At 38.7% G+C, this 14,377-nt stretch overlaps 1 protein-coding gene across 1 annotated transcript in view; it reads left to right on the forward strand.

The window, feature by feature from the left end:
* The window catches only part of MLIP (muscular LMNA interacting protein), a 104,066-nt gene that overhangs the window by 28,581 nt on the left and 61,108 nt on the right, over positions 1 to 14,377 (forward strand). The window lies entirely within an intron of this gene.

Consider the following 14,377-nt stretch of genomic DNA (forward strand, 5'->3'; position numbering starts at 1 on the left):
GAGTCTATTGTTATAGGACAAGTATATAGTCTGCTGATCTAACTATTTGCAAAAGCAAATCCCAAATTCTTGACACTTCACCTCCACCCACATAACATTCTCCTGTCTCTCGTTTGAGCACACACACGCACAAAGACATGCACTCACTGCAGAAATCATGCCAAAGCCTCTTAATCCTGAATGCTCTATTCAATGTTTGAGGTTCTAGTAAATTTGGAGTGAAAATTCAATGACTAAGAAATAATTCGTGTCCTATGTAGCAGACAAGGAGTTCTTAAGCAGACGTGATTTTGTTTTTGTAGCACAAATCACTCTCTATAAATCTTTTTGGCTGTGTTGATTTTTGCCAAGAACAGCTGTGGGTCAGTACAACCTTAAATCTTGTGTTTATTTAGCATTAGTGAGGAGCCAAACAAAAGTGTCTGCCAATTGCTTCAAATCTGTGACTGTGTATTTCTCATATGCATAGTTTTGGAAGAAGAATAAAGGCTGATGGCAGGTCAGATGTGCAGATCCTTCACCTGCAGCCTTCTGGCTTGTTTGTGACCATCAGGTGCTGCAGTGGCTCTTGGCTGCTTGCAGGCAAAAGGCAGATTCCAGTGAGTGCTGCAAAACAAAACTGTCACCTCACAGTTACCTAAAGCTCCTTTCTTGCTCCACAAATCCTTCTTCCAAGGCCTTAGTGTCAGGATTTTTGAGACAAAAACTTCTCCAGCTCTGGAAGGATGTAACACCATTATAACATTCAATAACTGTGTCTGACAATTCTGGCTAGGAAAAGACTTTAGTAGGAGGAAGGTTTCAACCTTTGGCGATGTGTTTTCCGATGCTAATGGTGGAAGACCTCTTTCAGATCTTATGCTGAAAAAAACATCTGAGAAAGAGACATCTGAAAAGAGTCTGGTAGCTGGGTCATTCATCAGCACTGTAGGAAACATGGGGTGAGTTTATTCTTGTCATTCAGAGAAATGTATTCAAAAGCACTTCTGTCTCTCCATTCTGTTGCTTCCACCAATTATTCCCTCCTGGATTCAAGGCACCATCCAGATAAAATGAATGAAGCCAAGTATATTCTGTTAAAAGCTTTTGTTCAAGCAAACTGACTTTTTTAGTGTGGGAGAAAATACTTAAATGAAAGATTCCTGGTCCACTGCAGAACTGCAAAGGAGATGGGATCTCCTATGTACAGTGGCTATACAGTCGGTTGAGGCAACGTGCAACAAAACACAGCATCTGACTTCTACCAAAATTAAAGGCAACCTTTTCAATTAGTGGAATTTCATAATCTACTAGTATATTTTGTAATTTTCTAAAAGAATCTTTCTTGGAAAGCAGAGTAAAAGTAGTTTTTTGGTACAAGAGGTCGTTTAAGTTACTTCAAAAACCAACTTCATCGATTTCCTTAACTTTTAAATTATTTTCTTCATGCTGATTTCTGGCTAGTTAACAAACAAGACCTTATAGGCAGGGCAGATGAAAAGTCAGAGACTGGCGCTGGGAGACAAACACTGCATGAGGGAACAACTTTTTGGGAGAACACATCAGTGGTTACACTTTCTTTAAGAGTCAGAAAAGGAGTGTTTTAGGGAAGAGGACTGGGCTTGTGGATATATCCGCCTTTTGCTCTTCTTGGGTAACTGATCTCTCCCCTTGACATGTGTTCTCTGCTCTTATCAAAACCTCACCTGGATAGCTGTGGCAGGACTGAGCTCCTCATCACTTTTTTTCCTGAAGAAAGAGCTGTAGTCAATAGGAACATAAAGTCCAACACTATGAAAAAGAATTTGGCATAAGTAGTACAGCAGTGCCTTTTTTTTCATAAAAACTGAGTTGAGAATATTTTAAAATAATCCAAAGATTTGGTGAAAAGTGTGCATAATTAAAATTTTATTGGATTGAAAATACATTGCTGCTAGGATGGTCTTGATACACGACCTAAAGTTTCAGGGTTTTAATTTTTTTTTTTTTAACCTGTGACTAGCTATGCTTCTGTGTAATGTAAACTAATTAAGCTGTTCAGAAGACATTGATTATGAACCTTTCACAGATTGTGCCTTGTGCAGGCAGATGGGAGAGCTTTATTAAAAATGCCTGTCATTTCTTAATATTGTTCACAGGACATATAATCTCTGGGATAAAGAATCCCAGAGACTTGCAAGAGTCATTTGCTGATGCAGAACAAAGACTTTTATTAAGTCCAAATCTGTTTATTATTTGTAAATCTTCTAACTTGTCAAAACATTGGATGAAAAAGTAATGCATGAGTTATAGGGTCGTTTTCTCTTGAATTTAAATGAAGGATATATTTTTGATGTCTGGTTTAATGATCCCCGCTCTTGAAAATTAAAACTATGACTGATATCTCAAACTAACAAACAGATAACTGAAATGCTTTCACTTTTTTTAAACTTTATATTAACCTCCTATTTAACTTAATTTGAATTTCAGTTTCAATCTTCATCCAAGATATATTTCTTCCCTTTTCAAAACAAAGACCAAGTTCAGAAACTCAGAATCATGCTTGTTTTCACTCAATTCTAGGGTGAAATTTGACTTCAATTAACTTTAATAAAAAATGGTCCAAAGTTATTAAAAAGAAAATCAAAATTTCTTCTGAAATCTTGTAAGATTCTCCTCAATCCAGGCGTTTTAGAGCACTGCAGTAAGCAAGGGATGTTTTCCCTGATTCTGTCAGCTCTGCTTTTGGGAGATTGCAGATTCATCTCCCACTAAGGCAAAAGGAGCAAAAGTCTCTTTGAATGGCTACAAAATTTTGGGCTCTAAAGCCTAGAGTTTGAAGAAGAGGGCATGTGTCTTTAGCTAATAGAAAACACAGCACAAGAGAACCTTGACTTATGAACGCTCCTAACGTCATCAAAATGCTAAATGTCCTTTACAGGGGGAGGGACAGAATCCATCCTATGCAATGCATGTCAGGAATGTCACCTAATGCACAGATTGAGGGTAATCAGTTCTCCCTGGTGGTGAGGGTGGTTTAAGAATCTTATGAAATATACTGGAATTACTGCCAGGACCAACCTTGATTGTACTGAGTTTATTTTGGGGTATTATAGGAAATACAGGCTTTGAACTATTTTAAGGTGACAAAAATATTTATAAAATGTCTGATATTATAGTTCTGTCAGTAAATTAATTCAATTGCTTCTTTAATCTAAAGCTATGATTATTACATTCATGCCTTCCTCCAATTTCCTAGAATGAAGATACAACATGACAGTACAAATACATAGGAATTAGGTACTGAACCTACATTGTTTCTTACTACCTGCCAAAGTGTTGCCCATTGCATTGTCACCTGTATTCTAATATTGGGAACTTCTGAAGAAAGTATCTGTAGACAGCATGTAGATTTTTGTTAATTTCAGTTAGGTCCTCTCCCCTTTTTAAAAATCTTTTGAGCCTCTGATCCTTTTAGTTAGTTTGTAGCATCTGTGGATGAGTGTTATTTACGCATTTTCAACCGAAACAACAAGGTATTCTTTGTAACACTGACAGGGTTTTGCTTAAATTTGGGAGACTCTCCTTTAGAACCCTGACATTAGTAGCATACTTGGTCTTGAAGTGTTTTCTCACTTGCCAGATTTATTGTCTAAAGAAATGATGCTTGTTCTTGGTGCAAAATGTACAGTCTGCTGTTCTCCTACAGTTCTTCTATTCTTTCTCCTACACTCTAAAATATCTGAGGAATGGTACATGACTGTATTTAGTGAATTATTATGCCAAAGTGGAAAAGTAACAGCTTTTTTTTTTTAAATGAGACGAAGTCAAGTTTGTATATATATATATGTAAAATTATTTAATAAGTAAAAATGAAGTTATTTAATTGGAACAAGTGTAACTGTTCTTCCCAAGAGATAAAGTCACATGAAAATGACCCTAGCACTGTCAAAGTATTGCAGTATTCTTGATATCTGGGCAAGCTCAAGTTAAATGTTTAAAGACAGCTGCTTTTATATGATTAACACAGAGAAGAAAACAAGATTCTAAGTTTATTATCATGCCCTCCTGTGAATGTGCAGAAGAAGCCAACAGCCATTCAGCTTTACCTTATTGTTTGCTAGTAGCTGAGTGCCAGAATAATTACTCTTTGTAGCCAGCATTCTTCTGGGCCCACACAGACCTACTCAGAAAATAGCTCATTAAAAGGACCTCTGAAAGTCCTTGCTGAGAAGGGGAAAATATGACCTCTTCTTCAGTTTTATCATAGGCATTTTGTTGCTCTTTTTTAATGTTCATTTTTTATTTATCTTCCAACTGTGCTCTACATACTACAGGCAGCAGTCTGCAGAAGGAGGCATCTGAATTATCAACCCTCTGAGTTTTATTAGTAGGGGACAGGTAAGAATGCTTGTAGATGAGCTTGTATTGATTATTCCTTAACTGCCTGGCACAGATGACTGTAAAGGGTGCAGCTTCTGATGGGAAGCCTACTGCTGATAATACAAGATGAAATAATCAATTTCTTAGAGATTAAAATATTAACTGCCTTCCCCTATGTGTGCTTTGTTTAAAAGCTGAAAATGTAGCGTCAGATATTTCCAAAGTGCTCTGTGTATCCCTAATGTGCCATCAAGGAGAACTCTGTTCTCTTCTTCATGGAAGGGAGCTGAGGAATATGGGCTAGCTGGTATTGCAAGACTTTCACTGCTGTCTGCTGAAATGACAGCAGAAAAAAAAATGATGTCAGATTAACTGGAAGCCATCAGTCTGGGCATATATGGAGTAGATGAAGTCTAAGGTTTTAATTTGCCTGTGTTGAAATCTATGACAGCATTGCTTTTCTTTTTTCAAAATACTCTTTTCTGATTGATAAAAAAACTTGCTAAATCCAGAGGCCAGATGGCTTTTTGAATTTTGGAAAACATATTTGAGAGTATGTCACAATAATTTAGTGAGGTAACACCAAAACATGAAAGATGTGCTATTATCTGTCATTGGCATGTGAGTGGCAGCTGTATTGCCTTTTGAAAATTTAACACAACTCTTTATTAATATTCTTTGGGTCCCAGCTCCAAAAATATAGTTCCTCAGTGCCCAGACACAAGCTGTAGCAGTTTGGGAAAGGAGATACCTATTGAAGATGTGATTCTTGTTTTAAAATAATAGTAGTAGCAGAGTCCAAACACAGGAAAGAATCTGGGCTGCCAGAAGCAAATCACATCAGCCTTTAATTTCCTCCTGCCAGATCCACTATTTTTAAATGAATATTTACTTTCCATTTAAATAAAACTTGTCCAAAACATTTTAACATTCAAGATCCCTTACTTTCTACAGTTTTAAAAAATGAAAATATTTTAATAAACTAAACTGAAAAAGCCATCAAAAACTTAAATGTACTTTTAACAAGTTTTGTTTAGCTGAGAACAGACAGCAGTAATAAAAGAGGAATATTAGAGGAAAAGGGAACTTTTAGGAAATCAGAAAATCAAAATAAGGAGACAGTTGTCAGTGGAGACATGCATGTAGTATCTGCAGGTCGTGTATGAGCATATCACTGCCTTTTGGTGTTTGGATGAGAGCAGATGGAGCTGGTTGGAGCAGGAGGTAATGACAGGATCTGTTGGCATGGGAATGGGAACATTAAATCTTACAGAGGTAGCTGCAATCTCTGAGGGGGGAGTGTTGGAAACTGCCTTCTATTCTCTCCTGGAAAGAATTTTCTTTGCTGAAAGTGCTGGCAGTGAGAATGAATTTGAACCTGAAGCTGTAGTCCTTTGGGTTAGAGGACAATTTTTCTTAGAGTAAATGCTACAATTAACAGGTGACCATGGTACAAAGGGCCATGGTTGTTCATTTCTTCCTGTCAGACTTGGGTGGCTGGGGTGTTCACACTGTGTTGGAGTGTTATTGGAATATTATCCCAATATTACCGGGTGGAACGTGCCTGGGCTCTTCTGGGCCTTGCTGCTTGGCCAGAGGCGGCAGCTGTGGTGTTTCACCCCAGAGACACCTTTGGCTGGCTGTATGTTGCAGCTAGGCACTTAGACAAGTCCAGACAAGCAGGAATTCAGTTATTACCTCTGATGGAGAAGCTTTAGGCGAGGTGAAGATAGATGAAAGGGAGACGGATTCTGCGGAGGGTTTAATCCAGAGTTTTATTCCAGGGTCACAGATCTCTGAATCTTGGTAAAGCTCCACAGAATCCCGACTGCATGGTCTCAGTGTCCTTTTAAGCTCAGGGGGAGGGGCAGGGAGGGATAGGTGTGCCACCAACCAGGTAGGAGGGGGGAAGGCTCAGGGGACAAATGACACTTGGATTGCCCAATTGTCCCCAGGGCTGAGAGGCATCTTTTGAACTTCGCTAATTAGACAATGGCCTTGCCGGCCTACTGAGATTGATGGACAGCACTTAGCAAGGGGGCAAGGGGAGGGGAAGGGAGAAGGTATTGCTACACCTGGGAAAGGACTGGGATAGATAAAACAGGAAATTGCATCACTCTGCAACAGTGTGTTTTGGATAGAGTTATACCTGGGGAAACACAGAGAAAATGCTGTTGTGAAACAAATGATGTTGTGCTTGCCAAAATATTGCTGAAGTGCTCTTGCTGACAGCAGGTTTGCCCCAAAGTACTGAGAGCCCTACATCCAACATGTCCTCATAAGGGTCCGTGAGGGATTTCACACACAGCTGTTAACCTGGAGAAGTTTGAAGTGTAATTCATCTCCTGAAGTGGGGCTGTACCAGTCCTCCTTCAGTTGCATCTAAGCAAACCAGCAAAGCAGTGCTTCAAAACTGAGCAGAAACCTGCACAGGGGGGAAATGCTCAATCTCGTCTGCTGTATCCAAATCAGTACCAAACCTCAAGGGAGGTAAGACCGGATACCTTGTGCAACTCATGAAAGCTAGAGAAGCACATACAGAGATGCAAAATTTCTAGTTACTCTAATTGGAAAATTAGCAGTCTAATCACAGAGTTATAATGTTATTAATTCCCTTTTCCTTGACAGGAACAAGTTGAAGGAAGCACTTCTCAAAAACAACATTTATATGAGCCCTTTTTCTAGTCAAGATATTGAGAGAATGAGGCTGTTGTTATTAAAGCAGATAACTTTGCACAGGCTGTGTTTGGTTACTGAAGCAGCTTTCTCAAACTCTCATGCACTACCTCATGCCCAGCTGGAGCCACAGCCCTTTGTGCAGAAGTAGAAGGCTTTACTACTGTGCCTTTGGCTTCTTAGAGAGTGAGCTGTATGTGTAATCCGGCAGTCTTTGGGTACAGCAGATACAGGGGAGGATCAACTTTTCATTGCTGATTCCAGTGTGCTGTGGGGGTCTTGGGCTGATGCTTGGTATTCTGAATTTAACACTTATTTTGTATTCAACCTGACCACTAATCCCCTGAGTTTATCCATTTGGGAAAAACTTTTGTGCACTACCTCTCACACTTACCCTCTCTTCAATCTGTTTTCTCTTAGCAGCTCCTCATTGTACTGTTCACCCAAATGCACCCAAACTCTCACGTACATGGGACTTATATTATGGTGTAGTCTAGGCACAGGCATACACTTAAAGTCTGAATGGTCCTATTATTGCAGCTCAATGATCTCACAGTTGAAAGCAACCTAGACAACTTTCTCTTTTCTACCTCTTTTATTTTCTGTGTATCATTATGGAAGCTGCCAGCGTCTCCAGTTGTTTGCAGGAAGGTGGATGATGGTGGTGGTGGGGCTTATCCTGTGCTTTGGGCCCACTTGAAACTACTTTACTGTCTTTGTTAACAGTTTACTTGTTCCTCCTTCATGAGCCAGCACATCCTATATCTAAATATAATGGTGTTTGATATGTTTTATGTATGCCACATACTGATTCTTTGCTTGCTCTGTTATCCTTAATACCAGCACAGAAGGCTACATTCCTGTAGTGAGTAACAGCTTATTATTAATGATTTGTGCTTGTAACCCTAAGGCTCCTTTTCCACACTTGCACTTTCAAGGCTTCTGCTATTATCTTGTCCTTGTACTTTTGGAAGCATCTTTTAAACTCCCTTGTTTTTCTTCAACAGCCTTCAAGCTATGATAGCATGACATGTAGTATTAGCACATATATATCCTTTTTCTGGAGTCACTCTGTAGTTAATCCAGTGTACAAAATTAATGGTGTACTGGTCTGCTAGGAGATTAGCTCAATTGGTTAAAGCATATGCTAAGAATGCCAAGGTTGTGGGTCCAATCCCTGGCCACTCACAACACAAAAAATGAGTTGGACTCATTGATCCTTAGTCATTGTATCAATAAGAGGGTGCAGTTTTCAACACATGCAGGGGTATGTGCAGGCACAGCTGCAGTGCTGGGCACCACCTGCTTCCAAAATGCATTGCTTGCAACAACGTCACTTGTGTGTTCCCAAACTTGCTCTGCAGTGTGTTTTTGGAAGGAGAACAGCAGAATGCTCACCTGTGGTGGCTGCACCACTGGGCTTGGTTCAGGCAGGCAGGACTGGCAGTGCTCAGGGTGTGGTGGCAGAATGTCATGTGAATTGGTGGCACATGAGCCTCAGCTCTGTGAGGAGGGAGCTGCTCTGGCTGAAACCCCTCTGCCCTCAACCACTCGGACATTTTGTGACACCAAAAGGCAAATGGCTGGTGTGGGATACTATAAAATTGAAGTTCCTTGCTAGTATCATCCCACAAGACTGATGTCTCAGCTCTGACAGATGCAAGTAGGGATTTATTTATCCTCCCAGTGCTTGATTTGAAACAGTACCCTCTTATTGATAGGCACAGCTTTTGGGAAAACACAATGAGGGGAATTATGTCAAATAGATTAACGAGAACGTGCTTTAAGGTCGCTGTGAGGGTAACAGCAGCATTTTTAGGGCTCTCTTACAGGACTGAAATTGCCAGAAACTTACAGGAAAAAAGAATAAATTCCAATTTTCAATTTCTCACTGAGTAATCAAGTCGGAATTGTTGAAAAATGGACTGGAAAATGGGACATTTTTTGCCTCTGTGCTATACTAATGTGACTGACCAGTGTGCAGCCTTTTTTGCTGGCCAGAGGTATCATGATGCTGCATAAGCATATATTATGTATATATCAGTTTTTAAAAGTATCTGTTAATGTGCTAGTATGAATGCTTTACATATGAAGGTATAAGTCCTATGATCTTGCAAGGACTCCAGTTTCGAGGCAGATATTTTTCTTTACCTGCAGGCACTGGATTTCATCTGAAGTCTCACATTTCCCAGGAAGTCATCTGACAATCACCAATATAAAAATATTTGATAAACAAATCATGTACGTGTTAGACAGCACCAGTTTTTTGTTTTGTTTTGCTTTTAAAAAGTTTTCTTTTGCCTTCAAACTTTTTCAGTCTACTTTTGTCAGTCCTTGACTGACTTCTGTGGAAGGCCAGATGGCAAGCCTGGCCACACTAATGCAAAATCAGCAACAAGATTTCAGCTTAATTTCTGCTTGATCCACACAGCAAAATGAACACAGGACCGCCAGAAGGAAGTGGTGATTCGCTGCTGAGGGAGAAGCCAGGAGCAGTCTGTGTGTGGGACAACCTAGCTGTGGTTGTTTACATGGGTGATGGACTAAAGCAGCTTGGGATGTTACAACACAGTGTTTTAACATGGGAGATGTTGCTTCTTAGGAAGTTTCGGAGACTGAAAGCAAATAAACAGTTTAAGGGTGTTAGTGACATAGAAATATAATTCAAAGACCCAGATCATCTTAGGGTCTAATATTTTATGACCATTTAGTCACGCTGCATTTAATTAAGTCAAGTAAGCATAATAGACAAGGTATTTTACTTGTCCTTAGCGAAAGAAGGAAATTAAATGTTATTTTTACTTCCTTTTCATCAAACTTAGCTGCATATGTGTAGAGCAGTATCAAAGAGCAATTACAGTTGTATAAAGTCTGCTGGGCTGAAGAGCTAATTAAAATGATGTTTGAAAAAAAAGCACTTAATCTGGATGAGCTCTTGCATTTTGAATAATAGATTTAATATTTTTACTATTATTCATTTGCTCTTTCTAGTGCTTTTCACACATCACACATTAATTTTCAAAAGATACTTGTCTGCATTTGAGTGTGTGTTGATGTAATGAAAGAAGCACAAATGATTTGCTGAAGGTGATAAAATGGGCACATCATACAGCTTGGGGAAGCTTCTGGGCCACAGTTACCCTTGGGAACTTTGGCACAAACTTCTTCTTGACTGTAATTTCATTCTGGACTTTTGGAATGGGTTTAGCTTTTTCCTCTGAAGTTTCACAGAGAGAAAGTTGGCGTTCAGATGATCATCTGCTGCTGTTTGTAAAAGGTTTTAGAAAAGCCAGAGCTCATTACACAATAAACAGCTAATCCATATTAGGTTACTGTGATAGCTATAATGAGTCAGGATATGAAGATAGGCTGAAGATTCTTACATCTTATTCACTGATAGTTCCATCTGACTAGATTTTTCTCTAGATTTTTCTCTGTCTTGAGGAGGAGGCAATGTCTCTTTGTGGTTTGACTTTAGTCTGAACATAGAAAAGGAGTTTGAGGAGAGATTACAGAACTCAGGCTGTGTTTTTGGATGGCCCCTCTCCCTAGCTGGATGAATGGTGTTAGCTGTGCTCTCTCTAAGTGTCAGAGCTATATTTATCACTCAGGAATTGTGGGCATGTGAATTTGTGCTCTGACCAAAACAGTGCTTCAGTCAACATGTTTCTATTTCATGATGTACACACTTGTTATTTTGCTATTATTTACTCATAATTTCCTTTTCTGTCCTTTAAACAAATAAATATCTTCAGAGGAAGAACTAGATATTTCAAGAATGAGGTTTTCTCAGGGTGTTGTTTTTTTAATAGAATGACTTACATTAACAAATCAGTGGAAGAAGTGGTAACGTGACCCAGCATATTGAATTTCACTTTAGCAATCTGTATTCCAGAAGGAAGTCCTGAGAAGCAATCATTGACAATAGAACCTCTATTTAAATTACAAAATAGGCAGCATGCTGAATGCATATGGAGCATATGAGAGATTAAATAGAAGTGTTCATTTGTGTTCATAAGGTAACCAAGACAATAAAAATGGGCTCTACAACTAAGGACTACAGAAGCTGTGGTAATGAAAACAATAATTAATATAATTTAAGTTACTATCCCCAGGGCAGCTGTGAATTGATGGTATTAATTATGCAACAAACCTGTTTGTAAATTGATGACATAGGAGCTCATAGAAGTCATCTAGAATAAATTTTTTGTTTTGAAGATTTTTGGCAATATATTATGCAGCTGCCCATAGACACTAATGGATATATATAAAGGTTATTTATATTAAACTCTGTAATTTCTATTCTTCAAAAAACTAGTTAATGTGAAGGCTGCAATTGTAAACAATCAGTTATTTCATGTGCATATGATTGATTATATAATATAAACCAGAATTCCTTAGTTATTGAATTCAATAGATGTCCCATTTGGTATTTTTCTGGCACTGTAACTGTATTGATTCAAGTGAATTCCAGCAGCAGGGAATGTATGATATTGAATTACCTCTGCTGTTACTACTGATTACGAAGGAAAGATGATAAGAAGTTTGATATATTTTTTAATATATATTTGAATTATAAGTTTTTTGCTTATTGTTTACCTCTACATATCAGAGTGGCTATTAACAGATGTAATGAAGTGCTGGTGGTCCAGCCTGTTCATTTCTTTTCAGTTCTTCAAGGTTAGAAACATCAGCCAGAGAGAGAGAGATGGTAAATGAGATGAGTATATTAAAAAGGTATAAAAGTCTTTTTTCTACCTTAAAGAAGGAAGTAGTATTTAACAGTTCCTTCTGCTTCACATTGTTAAATGAAAAATTAAATTTTAAAATGTCAAAGTATTTTTACTTATTAAAAAAAATATAAAATGAAAATAAGCACTTAAAAGTAATTTAAAGCCACAAGTATTTCTCTTTTGTTTTCCCTCAGTGGCAATGGTTGTGTTTTCGGGCTAGTCATGTGACATTTGCTTGTCTGGGTTTCTGTGAAGCAGCTTAGATTGCATGACCAGTTTTACCAGCTGGAAGTACCTGTTTCTCAATTGCTGTGAGTGAAACTATGAGTAGCACAGTCCTGTCACTGCTCAGTGCAGTACCTAGCAACTTGAAACTGTCTGAAATGCAGTAATTGTATTTGCTTGTGTATGCTTTCTAAACTTTAAGAAAATAATATACACTAGGGGAATATAAATAATGCCATGATTTAATGGCATCTCCCACCTGAAAAAAAAAATCTTGTTTGTCTATTTTAATGTATTTTCCAATCATAGTTTCAGCTTGCAAGCAATTTTGGTGATTATTTCCACTATGTCTTTAGGCCAAAGATGGTAAGGTTTTCTTTGTGTGTTCTGTAATTTTTCCACCAAAGCAATAAAATGGGAAGTGCAGGGTAAGACACATACAAAATAAGGTGATATCAAGATATCTCCATTACTGTGCAACAGCCTGGAGCCTTTAGTCTAATTTCTTGTTTGTATTTCCTCGTTACAAATATGCGGATAAAATAATGTGAGTTTAGCAATGCTGACACATTATATTGGAATTTGCCATAAATCTGTTTGTGTTTGGGCTTGCTATTTGCACACTTATTCCCTCTATTCCTTTTTCTTTTATAAGGAATATTTTGCCCTCTGACTCAATAATGTCCAGTGATACAGAACAGCTGCTGTCAAGTGTCAAAGCAAGAGCATGACTAAAGGGTGAGGTAGAGGGGGAAAATGTTTTTGAAGACAACCAAGGTAGTCAAAGTCCTCAGCTGCACTTCCTAATTAGAGAGAAGATGAAAGCAAAGCTACAGGTCTTCAGGAAAGCAAAGGTCATCTCTAGCTGATTTTAGTGTAGACCCAGGTAGGGTGTAAGACTGCAGTGAATGGTGTCAGCTATACAGAAATCACTAATGCTGATGTGATGCTCCTGCCTGTGTGCAGGTAATCCTGCCCCTTGAAGGCACCTCGGGCTGGAGGCTGCATCCCTGGCTGTGTCCTGGGGACTGGCAGCTGCTCCCTAGGGAGTGCATCCTTGAGTACTGATGGCACTTGGCTGGCTTTTATCAGGTGCAAGGACTAAGTGTTTATTGTGCTGGCTAATAATATTCAAAAATTGTGTTGGTCTGTTATGAAAAGCAGTGATCAGACTCAAGTACCGTAGCTCCCGAGAGAAGGAAGCTCCTGTTGTTTCTCCTTCACATAAAATAACATCCCGAGCTCCTGGCATGGTGCAGCATTTAGCTGTTATTCTTTCACTGTTGATTCAGGCCATGCATTATTTGTTCCAGTGCTTGGTCACTTGTGTGAAATGGAGGGGGAAATAAAAGTAGGAGAGCACCTTGTACCTGCACACCTGCATGTGTCTGAGAGAGCACAGTTCCAAACTGTAGAGGAAAGAGCAGTTCACTGCATTTCTACATATAACCTGCCTCTGTTTTGCCCAAGCACTCCAGGAGACAGCTGTTAGTAGAGGTAACTAATACTTGCCTAGAGGTTTTTAAAACTAGAAATCTGTGTCCATCATTTTAATGTTCCAGCCACAAGATGATCAAGTAATGTAAACCATAATTCTGCTCTGTTCCATAATTGCTATTTGCTTATGGATGCAAATTACAAAGAAACATAATGAGAGTCATAGCTCTTCAATTTGTTTCACTTTAAACAAGCAAGCAAGCAAGCAAAAAAAAAGGAGCTGAGGCAATAATCATGTTTTCCTGTATGATTCAATACAGTTCAACCCTCTGCATATTAGAGTTCATTGAAAAGACAATTAACAGTCAAAAGATTTACATAAGCTATAACAAAGGATTATCAATGTACTTCATAGTTTTGAATCAGAAAAAAGAATTTTTTACACCAACAAGTAGTGGGAAAGTCAGCATGTCAGGTTCACTGGTTTGGGGTGTGGCTCCCTCTATTTACCTGGTGCATGTGCAGTTCCTCTTCCTGACATTTGGCAAAGCAACTGAGAGCTTTATGATGATGTGGACTTATTTTTTCCCTGGTCCATCTCCTGTGCAGGGGATTCAAGTGATCGGAGAGCACTGTGATAAAATCAAACATTTAGGTGAAATTGCCTTCATTTAGTCTCTCTTGTCTTGGGTGCATTCAGGCCCTATATACACAGTCCTGCTGTGAGGGCAGCAGGGGGAAGGAGAAAAAAGCAGACAGACAAACAACTAGTTGGTGTAGGTGGCTGAGAAGCCCAGAGAAAATTGAGAAGATATTTAAATTGCAATTTATTTCTGATATTTCTCAAAATTAGCTGCATTTGCATTAGAGAATGTGAACATATTTTGCTTTTTTTTCAGAGCAAAAGTTTTTCCAATTTGGTTTTTTTTAAGCAAATACTCTAGGGGCTGTAATTTGCCCAGATA

The sequence above is a fragment of the Camarhynchus parvulus genome, chromosome 3 (genome assembly GCF_901933205.1).
Source record: "Camarhynchus parvulus chromosome 3, STF_HiC, whole genome shotgun sequence".
Lineage (NCBI taxonomy): Eukaryota > Metazoa > Chordata > Aves > Passeriformes > Thraupidae > Camarhynchus > Camarhynchus parvulus.